Here is a 22,787-nt window from a genome sequence, read left to right on the forward strand (position 1 = left end):
TGGCGTCTCTTGTTGCAGAGCATGGGCAGTAGGGCACATGGGCTGAGTGGCCCTATGGCATGTGAAATCTTCCCAGACCAGGGATCAGATCCATGCCCTCTGCATCAGAAGATGGACTCTTAACCATCAGACAGCCAGGGAAGTCCTGTATGCCATTCTTGCAATGACAAAGGATAGAAACGGAGAATGATTAGCGTCCCCGGTTAGCAAGGAGGGAAGGAGGCGGCTCTGGCTATAAAAGCGTAACAAAAGAGAGCCTTGTGACGGAAAGTTTCTAATTCTTGACCGTGGTGTTACCCACACTCATCTACACATGCGATAAAATTGCCTAAAACCAAGCACACATGCACATGCACACATGCCTACAGAGGAAGATGTAAAACTAGTGAAACGTGAATATGGTCCATGGATTGTATCAACATCAATTCCCTACATGTGATTGATATAAGACCACCCTGAAGCAGGATGTCACCCTTGGGGAAAACTGGATGAGGGGCAGAAAGGATCACTGGTATTATTTCACATAACTGCATGTGACTCTGCAATTATCTCAAAATAAAAGTTGCTAAAGGCCATCATTTTGGAAACCCTAATGTAGTAATGAAAGTAGGCAGTGATCATAAAGGGGTGACAAAACCATTAGGTAAAAGATTGATGAGAAGCTTTAGAATGGATACTTCAGGGGCTAAACTTAGTCATCCAACTTAACAAATGAATTAAGCCTCTAGATCTAACTCCCAGTTTAGGGGTTATGACAGTGTCTGCAAGAACAAGTTAAATGATACCATAAGGAGGTCATCAGCCAAGTTCAGACTGGAAAATTCTACCAAATAAATGACTTGTTTTCTTCAACAAATAATTAGCATGCCATACATAGAAGGTGAGGAAGGTTATAAACTAAGAGACTTAAAAGAGATATATCAACTAATGTTTAGATCATGCATGGATCTTAATCTGTGTAATACTAGAAGATATTAGGAATCAATATCAATTCTGTTTATTTAATATTATTATGCTTGTGAGTCTAACTTAGAAGACTGAGGTATATAGATAAAATGATATTATGACTGGTACTTGCTTTCAAATACTCTTGACAGAGGAAAAACAATTATGGATGTGTAGATTGAAAAAAAAGTAGAACACTGGTAACTGCTGAAACTGGACGTATATGGGACCTTATCATACTACACAATTTTTATATGCTCGAAATTTTAAGATTAATTTTAAGATTATTTTAATTTTAATAATAAAATTATTTTAAGAGAAGAAAAATATACAAAGAAGTACATTCAAGGAAGATTTTTTTCCACTGATGTGTTTCTAATAGTTTATAAAAATTAGAATTCAATGAAGTAACTGAATTCATCAATTGAATCAATTGAGTTCATCAATGAAGTAAATTACATCATGCCATAAAATGAAATCCCTTGCAGCCACTAAAGGGTGAAATGAATCCAGGGATATTAACTTTAAAAGATGGCTATGAGATATTAGTGAATGAAAAAATAAGATAGAAAACCATGGGTGTATGGTGTCTGCATAAGATCAGAGACAGGTCCAGAGCAGCACTGACCAAAATGTTCACAGCAGCTATGAATGGTAGAAATCCAAGAGACTGCTACTTGTTTTATAAACTTTTAATATTGCTTGATGTTTTAAGAACGAGCATGTGTTTTGAAATTAGGTTAATTTCTCTGTATACGTACATTTTCACTTTTCTGAGGTATGTGGTATACATCAACAAAAAGTTATTTTTAAAACTAAGGTATTTCCATTTCCTTTAAGAAAAAAGAGTTTACTGAGCAAAGGCAAACAAAACAGAACTTAGCAAATACTGGCAAGGACAGAGAGGGTCAGAAACTTAGTTATATTACTGGTATGTGTTGAAGGATACCAACTATTGATAAATCCAGAAAGTATTACTCGGCAGTCAAGAGGCCCTAAAAGCAGGTCACATGCCCAGGACGAGTTTACACTTGTCTAAGAAGCACAAAAGGTGTTCCATACTCAGCCCCTCCCTGCTCCTCTGATGGTATCTGTCACCACCACAACCCACTTTGTACATAATACCCCAGCAGTAATGTCAGCCCATAATTTCCCACACACATCAGGCTGTTTCCAAGCCCCTGCCACACCTTTCCACCCCCGGCTTTTCTGCAAACTCCCTTTGTCCCTCCACTCTTCACCTTACACAGACAGCCTCCAAAACCTGGCCTGGCACCATCTGCTCCAGGACAGCATCACAATACTTTCTCCTCTGCCCCAACTCAGCTAAAGGCCCTCTGCCCACCCACAGCACCTGACACATCTTACCGCAGTGATCCGTTCATGGCTTGTTTTGGTACCAAAGCAACATATGTGTCACGAGGCACATCAGAGCCCCCATCAGTGTCTGGACAACTGCAATGCTAAGGAACACCTGAATTCCTGACACACAGTCCAGCACCACAGACACAGTTATTGTTGTTCAGTCGCTCAGTCGTGTCCCACGCTTTTGCAACCCCATGGACTGTAGCCCACCAGGCTCCTCTGTCCATGGGATTCTCCAGGCAAGAATCCTGGAGCGGGTTGCCGTTTCCTTCTCCAGGGGATCTTCCTGACCCAGGGATCAAACACACACCTCCTGCACTAGACGGATTCTTTACCACAGAGCCACTAGAGAAGCATCCAGGTGCCTATGAATTTTTTCCAGGGCCCATGAAAATGCTTGAGATCTGGAGAAAAAACTTACTGCTCTAGAACATGAAATTTTTAAAAAATCAAATTTAACATTTAAGTAACTACAACACAAGTAACATTTCAACAGCAATTCAAGTCTACATATAAATCTTAGATTTAGTACAGGATACAGGTCCATTTTCTACAATGTAGGGTGGGGATTTGAAAAGTAACAGTGTCTAGGGCTTAGGAAGGTCTTTAAACTTCCCTGCCTAAAAAACCTGTTCTGGCTGGTACCTTACCAAGCTGGTTTGGGATAATGAAGAAAAACCCATAACCATAGCAAAGCAAAACTTAAAAACAAAGCAAGCACGAAACCCACATAGGAAGACCCTCATGTGGAGCTCCCACATCCCACGTCCCTGCACCATCAGAGCCAAGAATGGATGCAGCCCAGTATCCTCCCCTCCTGGGCCAGCCTCACAGGTCAGGTCAGAGCTGCTTTTTCATGGCCCAGGCTGCAGCAGCGTGAAAAGGGAAGGTGGAAAGTCAGCATGGAGTGGTCAGGGAAAGCCAAGCCAAGCTGCAAGCCAGGTTCCCTAACCACGCAATGGCCTTCATTCCAGAGCTGGTGCCTCTCCCTGAGGCAAAGCTCTGAGCTGATGAGCTGGAAACTCGCCAGGGCGCTCCTGAGATCAAAGTGCACAGCCCAGCATTAACATAAGCACGAAACACACGTATGCCTAAAATACTTGACTGATGATCTCCATCAGTTCAGCAAAATAAAATAAAATAACTACAGCGGATTCCAGTTACCTGCAGTAGATGCTGTCTGTAAAGTGGTCTTGAACACTGAATTCATGAATACTGGACCACTGCTCCGGGGGGAATACAGAGTCAGGGTCTGGGACACCTGTTTCCTCTAGTCACAATTCTCACCAACTGGTAAATACATAACCTTATTTTATGCGCATTTCTGTTTAAAGATACCTTATTTGATATACACTTACACTGCTGATTCATAAAGGTTAAACTCACAGCCAGTAGTATTACAAGTCGTGCCTGAACAAAGTTTGCTTAACACACATGTTTTCTAAGGCACACACAGACAGCAAGACATTTGGGGGCCATTTTAAAGTGACATCACCAACAAACAACCATGAAAATGTGAAAAGCACGGCATTAAACGAAGCAGAATGCGGACACCTGTTTACAGTATGAACTGAAACAAGAAGGCAGCAAGTTGCCTCCTTTTACCTCAGCTGGCAATGTGAATTTTGTTGATTCAAATAATGTCACAGCCCTGCAGACTGGAGAATGACCAAGAAAGTGCCTGGGTATTGCTTTGGGGGTTGCAAGGAGATTTTAGCGAGTAGGCAAATCACAAATACACAATCTGTGAATAACAAGGATTGACTGCATTACAATAAAAAAAAAAAAAAAGGATATGTGCTTTCCGGGTTCCCCGGGATAACGCAACTGGTAAAGAATCCACCTGCAATGCAGGAGACCCCGGTGCGATTCCTGGGTCGAGAAGACCTGCTGGAGAAGGGATAGGCTACTCACTCCAGGATTCTTGGCCTTCCCTGGTGGCTCAGCTGGTAAAGAATCCACCTGCAATGCGGGAGACCTGGGTTCAATCCCTGGATTGGGAGGATCCCCTGGAGGAGGGAAAGGCTACCCACTCCAGTATTCCAGCCTGGAGAATTCCATGGACTGTATAGTCCATGGTGTCGCAAAGAGCTGGACACAACTGAGCAACTTTCACTTTCACGTGCTTTCCAGTATTTGAAGAAAGCATGCTCTTCACTTTTTGTCAGAGAATGGAAGAGAATCCAAATGTCCTTAAGAGAAGCTTTTTTAAAAAACGTTTTATTCTGTACTGGCGTATAGCTGATTAACAATGTTGTGATAATTTCAGGTGAAGGGACTCAGCCATACACATACACGTAAAGAATCAGAAGTTTTAAGCGTAGAAAAGCACTCACCACTCAGGCAGCTAGCATTCAGATTCTGTAATCACCAGGAAGGAGAAAGGGTGTACGTAACTTGAAATTTAACAGATTCCTAAGGTGAATCACTTTGAAAAACTGATGTATTTTGTAAAGTTATATCTACCCCCTAAATTTAAGTATTGTAAAATCAAAATTGTCACAAAAGCAACTTTTCTTTAAAACTTGTCTTACCCATATGAAAAAGGTAAAGCTGTCAAAAAACTAGTGTCCTAAGCACATACAAAAAACATATATTACACTAAATGCTTGGTTTTCCTCTAGATTTAGGAACTAATAAAACACAGCAAAGAGTTAATTTGCCTTCCTTTTGAAACAAATCAATAAAAAGAAGAAATATAGTTTATTGTTCTTTTATATGAGGAAACTAAACTGGCGTAAAAGTAGGAAAAAGAAGAGTACTGCTAAGATGAAAATTACTCAATACGAAAATGATTCTGAAGAAAATAAACATAGGTACTACTAAATATCACCCAAATATGTGACTTTACCCCTAGAAAAAGTTGTTTGAGGCCAAAGAGGGAGAGGGGAGAAAACCTACGTTCTTTTTTCCTTTAACGTTTTTGCCTTTTTTAATTGGAGAATAGCTGCTTTACAATGTCGTGCTGGTTTTTTCTGAACAACGCGAATCTGTCGTAATTACACACACACCCTCCCTACAGTGTCTCCCTCCCCGCTCCCACCCCACCCCCCAGGAGGTCACAGAGCCCCAGGCTGGACTCCCTGTGTTATAGAATGCTTCCCACTGGTTATTATTTTACACATGATAGTGTATGTATGGTACGTGCAAGAATTGATGCTTTCAAACTGTGGTGCTGGAAAAGACTCTTGAGAGCCCTCTGGACTTCAAGGAGATCAAACCAGTCAATCCTAAAGGAAATCAGTCCTGAATATTCACTTCAAGGACTGTTGCTGAAGCTGAAACTCCAATACTTTGGCCACCTGATGGGAAGAGCCGACTCACTGAAGAAGATCCAGATGCTGGGAAAGACTGAAGGCAAAAGGAAAAGGGGGAAGCAGAGGATGAGATGGTTAGATGGCATCACAGACTCAATCGGCATGAACTTGAGCAGACTCTGGGAGACAGCGAAGGACAGAGACTGGCATGCTGCAGTCCACGGGGTCACAGTGGGTCAGACACGTCTTGGCGACTGCACAACAGCAAAGTGTACATGTGTAAGTGCTACTTTCTCCATCCACGCTACACTCTCCTTCCCCTGCTATGTGCCTAAGTCCATTCTCTACATTCGCATCTCCATTCCTTCCCTGTAAACAGGGTCATGAGTATGTGCATTAATATATGATATTTGTTTTTCACTTTCTGACTTACCTCACTGTGTATGACAGGCTCTGGGTTCATCCACCTCACTACAATTGACCTACATTCTTTATACTATTCTTAAAAGTACTAAGCACCTAGCACACTGCTAAATAGGTGAATGAGAAATGTTCACCTTTTAAAGAGAACATAACCTTGGCAAACTAGTAAGTTTATACAAAATTCCAATTTAACTAAAGTTGATAAGAATGACAAATTATAATCAAGTCATTTATTTTAGACTATGCCTAAAATGTTAATTCCATTCTAATCTATTCCAACCTACTTTAAAAGTGTAATTATTTTTAAACTCATAAATGAAGAACAAACTTTTATTCTAAAAATAGACCTTGGTAAAAATGAAATACCAAAACTGGTCATTATAATAAAAAGAAAAAAGTTAACAGAAATTTGCTTTAAATATTTTCAAAAGCATAATTTTTAAGATCATAAGCTATAACTTTATAGAACAGGTCCATCAGAGAATCAAATAAACATGTGAAAATCTCCTAGTCTTTTTCTTCCAAATGTTTAGTTGTATAATTCAAATCAAAACACTACTATATTAGAAAAATCAGTTTATTCATCTTTCAGTGACACAAAACTTTTGAGAAAGAGATTTTCAATGTATTAACTTATGAAAGACTTTAAAGTCTTTGACCTGAGCCATTTTTTAGGTAGGTCAAAAAAATAAAATCTCATACATTAGATGTTTAAGATAACACAGAAGGTGCAAGACAAATAATTAGCTAAATTAAGGCTTCCCTGATGGCTCAGTGGTAAAGAATCTGCCTGCCAATACAGGAGACGTGGGTTCAATCCTTGGGAAGGGAAGATTCCCTGGAGAAAGAAATGGTAACCCATCCTACTATTCTTGCCTGGGAAGCCCCATGAACAGAAAAGCCTGGCGGGCTACAGTCCATGGGGTCGATAGAGTCGGACAAAGTTTAGAGACTCAACAACAAATATTAGCTAAATCAGATGATTATGCAAGTAATTCTCATTCTGTAACTGCTTCACTGCAAGATGACATTAGCAGCTAGCCTTTCCTGAGAAAGAGTCATGGTCAATTCTAATAAGTAAACTCTTGCTGTTCACCCTGACTGTATCACTCACTGACAAATCAACACCTACAATTCCACAGACCTGCCTTTATGACCTTTGATTTGGGACAAATACACAAAATCATAATCTGGTTTCTCTGCTCAAGGAAGAAAACAAAACTCTCAGAGAACTAACTATTCTGGACAGTTGAGTTTTCCAAAGGGTTTAAGAGTTAGGGAGGGGGGTTCAGGATGGGGAACACATGTAAATCCATGGCTGATTCATGTCAATGTATGACAAAAACCACTACAATATTTTAAAGTAATTAGCCTCCAACTAATAAAAATAAATGAAAAAAAAAAAAAGAGTTAACCATTTGGAAAAAATATTTCACGCCGTCCTTCCTGTGTGTAACAAGGTACATGGACACAAATTTGATTTTTCCCGATACACAACCATCAGCGTGTTGCAGACACCTCCCCATGGTGCCCTCACACGTCTGCACACCCGTGAGCAGAGGCATTGGCTGCTCCAGCGCGCAAATGTTCTTTCCAAGGGTGTGCACAGAGCAAACAGTCCAGGAAGACAGACATGCTCCCCCTCCAGCAGAGAGGGCGGGTGTGTTTCCTGTCTAGTGTAACAAACGCAATGGCTCCCTCTGGGCTAAGGCTGGGTAGGCTGGCTATAGTTCTTTGAAAAACATTGCAATATTTGGATTACCTAAATTCAGGGTTCCACAGCTGTGGACTCATGGGGCAAAAGGCAACGGCACAGACGGGGAGCTCATGCTGCTGGCTGTGCTGACACACAGTCCTTTGTCTCAGAACCACAAGTCCCATGTCTTCTGCCAGCATCCAGGAAACCATGACAGGCTGAGGTGCTGAGGTGCTGGCTTCCAAGCTGGGTAAAATCTCTTCTTGACAGTAGGTGACAAGGATGGGATGCTGGCAGAAACATGGCTTTCTGGAACAGAAAAGACAAGGGTCCCATGGACTTAGGGTACACAAGAAGATTCCCTGGGATCCAGTAACAAAGGTTCTTCTCCAAGTGATGGGTGTTAGGGCTAATTAACCTTAGAGGACAAGCAGCAGAAGATAGGACTGAAACAAACGGCCCGAGGACCTTCTGTTGTTGCTCACGCTCCCTCGGGTGGGAGGAAGAAGGGGTATTACTGAGGCAGTGAAGCACAAGCCCCTGGCTCCAGATGAGGAGCAATGTGGCTGCAGCTATTGAGTAGAGTCCTCAGAGCTGAAACAGATTGTGTCACCAGTGAGGATGCAGAGCTCTTGGGTAAGTGAAAAATTCATTAAGTTGAGCCATGTATAGCCACCCAGCCATATGAAACTAAAGATAAGTGGGGCTTCCCAGGTGGCGCTAGTGGTAAAGAACTTGCCCGCCAATGCAGGAGACGTAAGAGAAACAGATTCAATCCCTGGGTAGGGAAGATCCCCTAGAGGAGGGCATGGCAACCCACTCCAGCATTCTTGCCTGGAGAATCCCACAGACAGGGAAGCCTGGTAGGACAGAGAAGCCTGTGTCCATGAGGTCACAGAGAGCTGGACACAACTGAAGCGACTTAGCACACACACGCCCACGCTTACTGGCACAAAGCTCCTCTACCCCTTTGTAACTCTGATCCTGCCCTGGGCCCTCTACCCTGACATCTGCTTTTAGGAGAGGCACCAGGGGTGGCCTGAGGTCTCTCTGCTCCCAAGAGAGACTGAAGACCTGATGCACCCAAGCACACTGGAGAACTCCAAGGAAAGGAGGGACTCAAACACCTGTGGCTCTGTGGATACAGGCACCCACGTCACTGTCCTACTTGGCCCTGTGCAGGAGGAGGTACTCAGATTCAGCTCACGGAATCTGGACAAGATTCACAATGGGAGAGGGAAACTAACATGATGTAGCAGATGGGTGCTTCAGGCCAACTCAAAGTATTGCTGTGTTTCTACATGATTGTACAAATGATGCTTATATATCCTTAATACTTCCCCGTCCACAGTGCCAGAGGAGATTCTCCCCCAGGAGGAAGAGCTATAGAGAAATGCTAGTGGGAGAAGCTCCCCTGCTGTGTGTCATCACTGGGTGGGTCAAGACAACATGTAATTGCCCTCCCTACCCATTGATGTTCAAAGTTTTCAACATATAAAACATGTCCCGTTGGCTGGCAAGTCAGACACCTGTCTCCACCGTCCTGCCTGTGCTGTTACCCCACCTCTGCGAGCCAAATCCAGGGCCCTACTCAACAAGTAAAGCTTCCTGGGATTATGTGGGTGGATTCACAATGCCCAAGCCCTTTGGTGATCAAGAACAGCTGTCTCCTCAGCCTCCCACCACCAAAGAGAAAGCCTAGCACCTTGCTACACTCTTTTGGTACTAGAGACAGTATATGCCTGGGGTGGCTCATCATGGCCATGCTGAGCTATGGTCCCCAGAATGCACAAGGGATATTCTCTCCAGAATGTCAGAGGAAGAAGGGGGCAGTGACCATTTTGTAGCATATACATTTTGTAGATACAATTAAAGTCCATAATCAGCTGGCCTTAATCAAAAGAGAGATTTTCCTGGGCAGGCCTCACTTAATCAGTTAGAAGCCCTTTAGGAGGACTTCCTGGTGGCTCAGGCAGTAAAGAATCTGCCTGCAATGTAGGAGACCTGGTTTGGATACATGGGTTGGGAATATCCCCTGGAGGGGGGGCATGGCAACCCATTCCAGTATTCTTGCCTGGCGAAACCCCAACCCCATGACAGAGAAGCCTGGCGGGGTATAGTCCATGGGGTCGCAAAGAGTTGGACTAAGCACAGCACAGGAGGATGTAGGCGTCCCTGAGCTCAGAGAGTCCAAACTACCGTGAGGGCTGCACTTGCTCTCCCTTCCCCTGGGTCCTCCCTCCTGACCGCTGCCTGGGACCACGAGCCTTGGTTGGTGTCTGTGGGGTCCAGTCTGCTCCTCACGGGCGCTTTCTGACTGCTGGCCTCCGGATTTCCAACCTGCTTATCCAGTCCCCACCACAGAGTAAGTCAATTCCATGTGTGTGTGTGTGTCTGTGCATTTTGTCCCTACTGGTTCTGCTGCTTCTCCAGTTGAATCCTGATTGATACAGTCCTCACATGGACACTCTACATGGTCTTTTTAACCTACAAGGCAGCATCCTGAGTGGTGCCCAAATCAACTGGCTGCATCAAAAGTGGTCCAACAAGCTGCAATACACCTCTAACTTTGGTTCCCACAACCCAACGACCTCGTTGAGGTACCAGTCTCTGTGGCTGATGATTTTGCAAACTAGAGCCTCTAGCAAAGGGAGACAGCCTCCATTCAGAGGCACTCCTTTGCGTTTCGGGCTCCTCACCTCTCTGACACAGCTACTGACTCAGCAGGACGCTCTGTTCAACGAGGTTGCCCTAAATGCCTGGATTCAGTTCACGGATCGTTTGGCTAAGCTCAAACCCAGCGGTGTCCACGGGCCTGGAATGGGACACACACATTTTTGTGGAGGCGGAGGGAGGGTATTAACCTCACCACTGAAGAGAACAACCTGTACCCCAGGAGATACGGGTGGGAAGGACCATTCCTTAACGATCTTTCATCTTTCCGAACTGCCCCGGAGCAGTTCACATGAAGCAAAACACCCTGACAAGCTTCCCCAAAGTTGGTATAAGCACTTTAAATTTAACTGACTCCTGAATTTGCCACCCCTTGACAGATGGCTCTGACCCCAATGTGATCACTGTCACCAAGAAAACAAGTGTCTCAGAACATCTGTCCCAGCTCCTGTACTTCTCATACAAGACATCTGTCCACACCTCCAGACGTCTTCTCCACCCCATCCCCACAGCCGTTGCTCAGCACGTCATGTTACAGACAATGACACTCAGCGGGCAGCCTAAACCAACAAGACAGACCGACTGCTGGCCCTCAGGCAGTGCCTCCAAAAACAAGGCCCAAGTGCAATAACGTGAACCCAAGTGATACATTTGGGTTGAGAAGGTCAAGGGTCATACTGGAGGCCCTGACAACCTATGTGCTCTGAACCATGTGAGTCCCAATTGCAAACTGTAAAGAAATTTTTTTCCAGGGATACCAAATGCACTCCAGGCCTGTGACTGACTGTATGCGTGAGTGTGTATGTGTGCGCGCGCACATCCAGACCACTTGCCTCTCCCCCAAAACACAGATCTAAGAACACACATGAGTAAGATCTCAGACTACCGGAGACTAGATTAGAGGTAGCAATCTCTCCAAAACAGCCCTAGGGAACTCAGGAAAGCTTCCAGGAGGGTTAACTATCTTAAGTAGACCCTATGGGCAGTTTCCCCCAGTGAGCCATCCAAACAGAAAAGGTGGTTTGAAATCCATCCCCAGCTTAAGCTAAAGTGATAAGTAACACCACCTCGCTAGCAGGTTAGCAAGGGTTCACTCACTGGCCAGCGTGGCTATGGGTGGCAGACTCTAGACTCCTGCCTTTTGCCCAGGGTGGAGTCTGTGACAAGGCTAATACAAGCTGCTGCACCTAGATTGATGTCTTGCACCCAGAGGAAAGGTCAATACAGAAACTTAAAGAGAAAGGCCCCTGGTTTTCTAAGACCCATGGGTGGTTTCCGGGATTTGCTCAGGACGCTGGTGGTATGGCGGAGGTTGATACTGCAGGTTGCCCTAGGCTTGCGGCTTGGAGTCTTACTGACAGTAGTCCTAATGAAATGCTGTCTGAGATGAACAGAATTGATTTAGTCCCAGCCTGTCGGCAGATTAACCAGACTGGCTGAGAGAGTGGCATACTCAAAGGAAAATTCACTGGAATATGCTACAGAAATGAGGAGTGGCTCTTGCCGGGCGTGCTAAGTCACTTCAGTGGTGTCTGACTCTTTGTGACCCCGTGGGCTGTAGCCACTAGGCTCCTCTGTCCATGGGATTCTCCAGGCAAGAATACTGGAGTGGGTTGCCCCTTCTCCAGGGGATCTTCCCGATCCAAGGATCAAACCCACATTTCTTACATCTTCTGCACTGGCAAGCGGGTTCCTTACCACCAGTGCCACCTGGGAGTGGCTCCTAGCCAGAGACAATTTTCCATGAGTCTGAGTTTCTGCATATGTTACTGAGCAGAAGCACTGGCGGCCTCTGCTCTCAGCTATCTTTTCTCAGGATATCTATATAGCCTATGGCCTTGGAAGATAGTGTCTGCCCCCAGCACAGGGCTGGTGTGTTTACTCTGCTGATCCAATTCCCCACCTCCCATTCTCTCTTCAGTCTATTCTAAAGAAGACTTTAGAACAGAGGTTCCTAACATTGTACAGGAATTGGTGATCAAAACCATCCCCAGGAAAAAGAAATGCAAAAAGGCAAAATGGTTGTCTGAGAAGGCCTTACAAATAGCTTAGAAAAGAAGTCAAAGGCAAAGGAGAAAATGAAATTTATATATTCATCTGAATGCAGAGTTCCAAAGAATTGCAAGGAGAGATAAGAAAGCTTTCCTCAGTGATCAATGCAAATAAGGGAAAACAATAGAATGGGAAAGACTAGAGATCTCTTCAAGCAAATAAGAGCTACCAAGGGAACATTTCATGCAAAGATGGGCACAATAAAGGACAGAAATGGTATGGATCTAACAGAAGCAGAACATATTAAGAAGAGGTAGCAAAAATACACAGAAAAACTACACAAAAAAAGATCTTAATGACCCAGATAACCATGATGGTGTGATCACTCACCTAGAGCCAGACATCCTGCAATGAAAAGTCAAGTGGGCCTTAGAAACATCATTACCAAGAAACTTAGTGGAGATGATGGAATTCCAGTTGAGCTATTTCAAATCCTAAAAGATGATGCTGTGAAAGTGCTGCACTCAGTATGTCAGAAAATTTAGAAAACTCAGCAGTGATCACAGGACTGTAAAAGGTCAGTTTTCACTTCAATCCCAAAGAAAGGCAATGCTAAAGAATGTTCAATTCAGTTCAGTTTAGCCACTCAGTCGTGTCTGACTCTTTGTTACCCCATGAACTGCAGCACGCCAGGCCTCCCTGTCCATCACCAACTCCTGGAGTCCACCCAAACCCATGTCCATTGTGTCGGTGATGCCATCCAACCATCTCATCCTCTGTCATCCCCTTCCCCTCCTGCCCTCAATTTTTCCCAGCATCAGGGTCTTTTCAAATGAGTCAGCTCTTTGTATCAGGTGGCCAAAGTATTGGAGTTTCAGCTTCAGCATCAGTCCTTCCAATAAACACCCAGGACTTATCTCCTTCAGGATGGACTGCTTGGATCTCCTTGCAGTCCAAGGGACTCTCAAGAGTCTTCTCCAACACCACAGTTTAAAAGCATCAATTTTTTAGCGCTCAGCTTTCTTCACAGTCCAACTCTCACATCCATACATGACCACTGGAAAAACCATAGCCTTCACTAGACGGACCTTTGTTGGCAAAGTACTGTCTCTGCTTTTTAATATGCTATCTAGGTTGGTCATAACTTTCCTTCCAAGGAGTAAGCGTCTTTTAATTTCATGGCTGCAGTCACCATCTGTAGTGATTTTGGAGCCCAGAAAAATAAAGTCTTACACTGTTTCCACTGTTTCCCCATCTATTTCCCATGAGGTGATGGGACCAGATCCGATGATCTTAGTTTTCTGAATGTTGAGCTTTAAGCCAGCCTTTTCACTCTCCTCTTTCACTTTCATCAAGAGGCTCTTTAGTTCCTCTTCACCTTCTGCCATAAGGGTGGTGTCATCTGCGTATCTGAGGTTATTGATATTTCTCCTGGCAATCTTGATTCCAGCTTGCGCTTCTTCCAGCCCAGCGTTTCTCATTATATACTCTGCATATAAGTTAAATAAGCAGGGTGACAATACACAGCCTTGACATACTCCTTTTCCTATTTGGAACCAGTCTGTTGTTCCATGTCCAGTTCTAACTGTTGCTTCCTGACCTGCATACAGGTTTCTCAAGAGGCAGGTCAGGTGGTCTGGTATGCCCATCTCTTTCAGAATTTTCCACAGTTTATTGTGCTCCACACAGTCAAAGGCTTTCACGTAGTCAATAAAGCAGAAATAGATGTTTTTCTGGAACTCTCTGCTTTTTCGATGATCCAGCAGATATTGGCAATGTGATCTCTGGTTCCTCTGCCTTTTCTAAAACCAGCTTGAACATCTGGAAGTTCTCGGTTCAAGTATTGCTGAAGCCTGGCAATACCACAGTCAAAAGCATCAATTCGTCGGCGCTCAGCTTTCTTTATAGTCCAACTCTCACATCCATAAATGACTACTGGGAAAACCATAGCCTTGACTAGATGGACCTTTGTTGGCAAAGCAATGTCTCTGCTTTTTAATATGCTGTCTAGGTTGGTCATAGCTTTTCTTCCAAGGAGCAAGCATCTTTTAATTTCCTGGCTGCAATCACCATCTGCAGTGATTTTGGAGCCCAGAAGAATAAAGTCAGCCACTGTTTCCATTGTTTCCCCATCTATTTGCCATGAAGTGATGGGACCGGATGCCATGATCTTAGTTTTCTGAATGTTGAGCTTCAAGCCAACTTTTTCACTCTCCTCTTTCACTTTCATCAAGAGGCTCTTTAGCTCTTCTTCACTTTCTGCCATAAGGGTGGTGTCATCTACATATCTGAGGTTATTGATATTTCTCCCAGCAGTCTTGATTCCAGCTTCTGCTTCCTCCAGCTCAGCATTTCTCATGATGTACTCTGCATACTAGTCAATCTGATCACATGGACCACAGCCTTGTCTAACTCAATGAAGCTAAGCCATTCCGTGTGGGGCCACCCAAGACGGTTGGGTCGTGGTGGAGAGGTCTGAGAGAATGTGGTCCACTGGAGAAGGGAATGGCAAACCACTTCAGTATTCTTGCCTCGAGAACCCCATCAACAGTATGAAAAGGCAAAAGATAGGACATTGAAAAATGAACTCCCCAGGTCAGTAGGTGCCCAATATGCTACTGGAGATCAGTAGAGAAATAACTCCAGAAAGAATGAAGGGATGGAGCCGAAGCAAAAACAACACCCAATTGTGGATGGGACTGGTGACAGAAGCAAGATTCGACGCTGTAAAGAGCAATATTGCATAGGAACCTGGAATGTTAGGTCCACGACTCAAGGCAAATTGGAAGTGGTCAAACAGGAGATGGCAAGAGTGAACATCAACATTGTAGGAATCAGCAAATTAAGACGGATGGAATGAGTGAATTTAACTCAGATGACCATTATGTCTACTACTGTGGGCAGGAATCCCTTAGAAGAAATGGAGTAGCCATCATAGTCAATAAAAGAGTCCCAAATGCAGTCCTTGGATACAATCTCAAAAACAACAGAATGATTTCTGTTCGTTTCCAAGGCAAACCATTCAATATCATGGTAATCCAACTCTATGCCCCGACCAGTAACGCTGAAGAAGCTGAAGTTGAATGGTTCTATGAAGACCTACAAGACCTTCTAGAACTAACACCCAAAAAAGATGTCCTTTTCATTATAGGGCACTGGAATACAAAAGTAGGAAGTCAAGAAACACCTGGAGCAACACGCAAATTTGGCCTTGGAGTGCAGAATGAAGCAGGGCAAAGGCTAATAGAGTTCTGCCAGACAACGCACTGGTCATAGCAAACACCCTCTTCCAACAACACAAGAGAAGACTCTACACATGGACATCACCAGATGGTCGATGCCAAAATCAGATTGATTATATCCTCTGCAGCCAAAGATGGAGAAGCTCTATACAGTCAGCAAAAACAAGACCAGGAGTTGACTGTGGCTCATGATCATGAACTCCTTATTGCAAAATTCAGACTTAAATTGAAGAAAGTGGGGAAAACCACGAGACCATTCAAGTATAACCTAAATCAAATCCCTTATGACTATACAGTGGAAGTGAGAAATAGATTTAAGGGACTAGATCTGATAGACAGAGTGCCTGATGAACTATGGACGGAGGTTTGTGACATTGTACAGCAGACAGGAATCAAGACCATCCCCAAGAAAAAGAAACACAAAAAAGCAAAATGGCTTCTGAGGAGGCCTTACAAACAGCTGTAAAAAGAAGAGAAGCGAAAAGCAAAGAAGAAAAGGAAAGATATACCCATTTGAATGTACAGTTCCAAAGAATAGCAAGGAGAGACAAGAAAGCCTTCCTCAGTGATCAATGCAAAAGAGAGAGAATGTTCCAGCTATTGCAAAATTGCACTCATCTCACACACTAGCAAAGATGTGCTCAAAATTCTCCAAACTAGGCTTCAACAGTATGCAAACTGAGAACTTCCAAATTTAGAAAAGGCAGAGGAATCAGAGACCAAATTGCCAAAATCCATTCAATCATCAAAAAAACGAGAGAGTTCCAGAAAAACATCTACTTCTGCTTTATTGACTATGCCAAAGCCTTTGATTGTGTGGATTACAATCAACTGTAGAAAATTCTTCAAGAGATGGGAATACCAGATCACCTTACCTGCCTCCTGAGAAATCTGTATGCAGGTCAAGAAGCAACAGTTAGAACCAGACATGGAACAATGGACTGGTTCCAAATTGGGAAAGGAGTACGTCAATGCTGTATATTGTCACCTTGCTTATTTAACTTATATGCAGAGTATATCAAGAGAAACGCTGGGCTGGATGAAGCACAAGCTGGAATCAAGATTGCCAGGAGAAATACTAATAACCTCAGATATGCAGATGACACCACCCTTTAGGCAGAAAGCAAAGAGGAACTAAATAGCCTCTTGATGAAAGTGAAAGAGGAGAGTGAAAAATCTGGCTTAAAACTCAACATTCAAAAAACGACGATCATGGCATCAGTTCCATCATTTCATGGCAAATAGATGGGGAAACAATGCAAACAGCTTCAGACTTTATTTTCTAGGGCTCCAAAATCACTGCAGACCGTGTCCACAGCCATGAAATTAAAAGACGTTTGTTCCTTGGAAAAAAAGCTATGAGCAACCTAGACAGCATATTAAAAAGCAGAGACATTACTCTGCCAACAAAGGTCCATCTAGTCAAAGCTATGGTTTTTCCAGTAGTCATGTAGGGATGTGAGAGTTGGACCATAAAGAAGGCTGAGTGCCAAAGAATTTATGCTTTTGAACTGTGGTGTTGGAGAAGACTCTTGAGAGTCCCTTGGACTCTAAGGAGATCCAACCAGTCAATCCTAAAGGAAATCAGTCCTGAATATTCATTGGAAAGACTGATGCTGAAGCTCCAATACTTTGGCCATCTTATGTGAAGAACTGATTCACTGGAAAAGACCCTGATGCTTGGAAAGACTGAAGGCAGGAAGAGAAGGGGGCAACAGAGGATGAGATGGTTGGATGGCATCACCGACTCAATAGACATGAGTTTGAGCAAGCTCTGGAAGTTGGTGATGGACAGAGAAGCCTGGCATGCTGCAGTCCATGGGGTTGCAAAGAGTCAGACGTGACTGAGTGACTGAACTGAATAGAACTGAAAGACTTCGCACTCACCCCTCAGTTAAAATGGCAGAGGTCGGATCCACTGAATACACTTCTCTCCTTTTCTTCATATCCCTTTGATCACACTCAACTTCTTAGAAGCACTCAACAAAGCTGAAGGACCTGCTTATCCTTGTCTGCCTCTGGGACACACTCTCTCCAGCTGTCTATTACTGCACTGCTCCTTTCCTAGATCTTCTCCAGGCTCCTCTCCTCTCTGAGACCTTGAAATGTTACTGCTCCTATGACCACTCTCTCAAATACATTTCAGACCTAAGTTCAAAACTCGGACATCAGTGGGCTACTTAACTTCTCTACTTAGATATCACCCCATGCATTTAACATATCCCAAACTGAACCTGGCAGTTAAATCTGACCCCAACCCCTAATCCTAATTTCCCCATCTCAGTCCATTACACCGAGTTACTCAAGCCATCAGCAGAGGATTCCTCCTTCCTTACTCTTTAGCTAACCCAGCAAATCTTCTCAGCTCTTTCCCCAAAACGTATCTTGAATTTCCCCATTTCTCTCCAATTCCGCTACACTAGTCTAAGCCTCCACTCTCACTGTCTCTACTGAAATAATGGAAACTGGTCTTGGTCCCAATACCAGTCCAGTTCTCTCAATCCATGTGACATATAGCAGCAGGAGTGATCTCCTTAATATGTAAATCTGAATATGTCTCCCCTGCTTAAAATTCTTCACAGGCTCCCCAGAGCCCCTAAAGGAAAGAAGTGAACTCATCATTATGGCCAGCTAGTCCCTGCATGGTTTGGCCCTAGACACCATCTGCCCCACTATGCCACTGCTCAACAATTACACTGGTCCTCCTTCAGTTCTTCCAATACATCCAGCTATTTCTGGATTATTCCAGAAACTAGAGAACAGGTTGTTCTCTAGCTTGAAACATTCTTGTTTTTTCTAAAACTGGATCCTCCCTATCAGTGTAATTGGAACCCCATCAGGAGGACCTTTTCTGACTGACTCGGCTCCACTTATTATTCCTTCGCTCTCTTTTCCCCTACTATAAAACAACAATGCATGACGGAAAGCGCTTGTTTTTAATACCGATTCATTTATTTCTGACTTTTAGGTGAATGTTGTTGTGGGTGGTACTGTGTTCTCCCTGAAAAGTTAAGTTGACATCCTAACCCTTACCCAGTATCTCAGAATGTGACCTTATCTGTAAATGCAGTTGCTGAAGATGTAACTCATTAAGGTGAGGTCGTACTGGGGTAGGCTGGGCCTCATATCCAACACGACTAGCGTCCTTATGAAGGCAGAGGGCCTTGTAAAGACAAGCACATAAGACCACCATGTGAAGATGGGGGACTGAAGTGATGCCTCTACAAGCCAAGGAATGCTTAGGGCTACCAGAAAATAAGAGAGAGACAAGGAACAGATTCTCAAAATCCTCACAAGGAATCAGGCTTGCTCATTGATTTCGGACTTCTGGCCCCCAGAACTATGGGACAATAAATATCTGTTGTTTCAGGTCTCCCAGTTGATGATACTTTGCTATAGCAACCCTAAGAGACTAACACAAATGCCAAATTGCAAAGACATATATAGAAGTGAAAGGTGTTCTTACAGAGGGAGGCAGTGGATAAAGGGGCATGAATAACAGTTTTAACATTTGTCTGCTTAAACGAAAACTTTCCTTTTTGAAAGTAACCTAACTATTAATATATGAACAGCAGCTGTTCCCTGGTGGTCCAGGAGTTACGAGTCAGCACTTGCACTGCAGGGGGCCCGATGTGGATCCCTGGTCCAGGGAACTAAGATCCTCCATGCTGCAGGGTGCAGTCCAAAATACATATGAACTACAGTTACAGCGAAGCCTCACTACACAGAAATGTCATGATTTATAGGAAATATATATACATTTGGTCCTCATCCACAGTTCCTGCTCATGGTTTCCAAGTCTCTTTGAATTTCCTGAACAATGGAATGGTATTTGGTCTCTCATCCTGAGTTTCTGAAAACCGCTCCAGGGAAGGTGACTTTGAGGAGCCACACAAACTGGGGGCTGGTGGTCAGGAGAACTAACTTTCAGTCCCACCCTGTGCTGGAAGTTGAATCGATCACCACTGGCCAGTGATTTAGTCAATCATAACTATGTAATGAAGCCTCCATAAACAACTCCAAAAGAAGCTTTTTGGACCTTTTTCAGAGATCTTCCACGTTGGGGAACCAGAACACTTCCACATGCCCCCATGCTCAGCTTCATCAGCCGTGACGACAGAAGTCCCTTTGTAGGACCTCAACCCATGTATCTCATCCGGCTGTTGATGTATATCCTTTAATATCCTTTTATAATAAATTGGTAAGCTAGTGAGTAAACAGGTTTTCCTGAGTTTTGTGAGCTCTTCTAACAAGCTAATAGAACCCCAAGAGGGAGTTGTGGCTCTGATTTACAGCCAATTGATCAGAAGTATGGGCTGCAACCTACACTTGCAGCTGACATCCTGAATTGGAGGGGTCAACAGAACCTCCAGGCTGTAGCTGGTCAAAAGCACAGATAACAACTTGTGTGACTGGCCTCTGCAGAGGAAGGCGGACTTGTGCAACTGAGCCCTTTATCTACTGTATCTGATTCTATCTGGGCAGATAGTGTCAGAACTGAATTGAATTTTTGGATACCCTCCTAGCATCAAGAACTGCTTGTTGATGTGGGGAAGCCTCCATATATTTACACTAGAATTGAGTCTAGAAATACGATTCAACCAGGCCCCCCCCAAAAAAAAAACAATCTGTAACTGTCTGTTTTTATACCAATCCGTATTAAATGGTACTGCAAACAGTCCCTGAAAAATTACAATGGTGTCAATGAAGAAAAGTCTCAGACTCCTCAATCCCAACTCTATGATCTTCTAAGAAGGACTGGAGCAAGTTATCTCTAATTTTGTTATGAATATGCTTCAAGGTTTTTGCTTTAACAAACTGCAATAAGGATGAGAATAACAGCTACTCTGAATGTGCTAAATGCTTTAGAAATATCATTAATAATCCTCAATTACTTATCAGCAAAGCAGGTACAGCTGCACCCATTTTGCAGATGAGGAAACAAAGGATATGTGAGTCGAGAATAACAGCTAATTCAGCAGCAGAGACAAGACTAGAACACACGCCTTGTGATTTCCATCAAGAGCCACCTATACACAAATAATGTATGTGGCAGACTCTACTAAAGAACAGTCAGTGTCACTGCAGCAACATTTCCAGGAATGTTACACATAATCAGAAAATACTGTCATGTGGTAAGTCGTTTTAGTTGTGTCCGACTCTGTGTGACCCTATGGACTATGGGACCCTACGGACTCCAGGCTCCTCTAGAGCCTGGGATTCCTCTGGAATCCCTCGCCAGGGATTCTCCAGGCAAGAATACTGGAGTGGGTTGCCATGCCCCCCTCTAGGGGACCTTCCCGACCCAGGGATCAAACCCACCTCTCTTACTTCTACCTGCACTGACAGGTGGGCTCTTTACCACTAGGGTTATCTGCTGCTGCTGCTGCTAAGTCGCGTCAGTTGTGTCAGACTCTGTGCAACCCCACAGACAGCAGCCCACCAGGCTCCCCCGTCCCTGGGATTCTCCAGACAAGAACACTGGAGTGGGCTGCCATTTCCTTCTCCAATGCATGAAAGTGAAAAGTGAAAGTGAAGTCGCTCAGTCGTGTCCGACTCTTAGCGACCCCACGGACTGCAGCCCACCAGGCTTCGCCATCCATGGGAGTTTCCAGGCAAGAGGACTGGAGCGGGTTTCCACTGCCTCACCTGGAAAGCCCGAAAATACTGTTAAGATAAATTCAAGACTTACTTTTTGTATCACCCATCCCAGGAAGGATGCTTTTTAAAATAAATTGTTTCTAAGTTAATATTTTTAAACATACATTATATTAAGCACTAGCTAAAGTTGGATTTGGCCTTACTGAAACTCACTTTTTGGGCTTCCCAGGTGATGCTAGTGGTAAAGAACCCACCTGCAACGTGGGAGACACAGGTTCGATCCCTGGGTCAGGAAGATCCCATGGAGGAGGAAATGGTAACCCACTCCAGTATTCTTGCCTGGAGAATCCCATGGACAGAGGAGCCTGGTGGGCTACAGTCCACAGGGTTGCACAGAGTTGGACATGACTAAAGCCACTTAGTATAGCACAGCACAAACTCACTTTTAATGGCAAACGACTTGGCTTGTGTTTGACCACTTGGCTTCTTTTTTTTTAATTCAAGAAGTTGCTATAGAATACTATATAAGTTACAAGTAAACAACATTTTTTAAAGGTTATACTCCACTTACTACAAAATATTGCCTATATTCCCCTACCACTTGGCTTCTTAAGAAGAAAATAATCCTGCTATTGAATTTGGGAGGTTGTAAGCTTCAACCACATGAAACAACTTTCAAACAGCCAAAACAGAACTAATGCTCTTCTGAAAAGAATGGAGAACACTGAGTTTTTATTCAACTTTAAAAGCCCCAACTTAGGTTATGAATTCAGAACCTAGTCTAATTCACAGAGAAAATAACGATGAATTTTAAGTGGTACTATTCTCCATTTCTGTGTCTAGGAAGATGGAGTAGATGTACCTTTCGCTATATGTCATGATAAAATACAACTAAAAATCCTGGACATTATCTATAAAACAAATGTAAGAGGATCAGAAAGGTGGAGGGAGGGCAGCAGATTAGCTAGGGACCTACAGACCTAAGGAACAACATGGTGGAGAGGTCCCTGGGTTTTCACATATCTTGGACACAGAGCTGAAGTCAGCAACCCAGAATCACGAACAGGTGCAGGGAAAGAGGGGCGGGGGGAAGCTTGAATAAAGTCTTCTCTATCTAGCCAAAGGACCAGAAAAGGGGCAGCCTAGCCAAGAAAGAAAACTTTTAGACAAAGGAGCCCTCTAATCCAGCCAGAAATCACATAAGAAACTGCAGCCCCACCCCCACTAGCAAAGGCAGAGCTGGAGCCTAGACTTCTACCCTTCCCAGGCCTTAAGGAGGAGCCCCAACCCCCCGCCAGGGTCACATTAGAGAAGGCTGAGTAGGGAGCTGGACAATCATCAGTTTGATTCCTCTGCACCCTGGAGTCAGACAAGAGCTCGGACCCCCACCTGCACAGGAATAAAAGGCCGTCCCCTCCCCACGGGGGCGCTGTGGAGTTTAGCTGAGCTACTACGCGGTACTGCCGCCCCAGCAAACATTCTGTTTGGCAGTATAGCCCCGCAAGGACCTTAAACTGAAACCTGCCCCCTCATGGAAGTATGTGCCCTAGATAACAGCCCTGAATCACAAGGAAATACAAGCTCCTGATAAGA

General features: G+C 44.0%; 1 protein-coding gene across 3 annotated transcripts in view; it reads right to left on the reverse strand.

Annotated features, from left to right (window-relative positions):
* Positions 1–22,787, reverse strand: part of C33H2orf76 (chromosome 33 C2orf76 homolog) — a 71,472-nt gene that overhangs the window by 39,767 nt on the left and 8,918 nt on the right. Inside the window, exon 2 of one of the 3 annotated variants that reach the window (XM_043894436.1) lies at positions 7,753–7,995. The exons of the other annotated variants lie outside the window; for them this stretch is intronic. The gene's annotated coding sequence lies outside the window, so the exon portion shown is untranslated. The remainder of the gene's footprint in view (positions 1–7,752; positions 7,996–22,787) is intronic. 3 annotated transcript variants of the gene reach the window in all.

The sequence above is a fragment of the Cervus elaphus genome, chromosome 33 (assembly GCF_910594005.1).
Source record: "Cervus elaphus chromosome 33, mCerEla1.1, whole genome shotgun sequence".
NCBI classification, from domain to species: domain Eukaryota; kingdom Metazoa; phylum Chordata; class Mammalia; order Artiodactyla; family Cervidae; genus Cervus; species Cervus elaphus.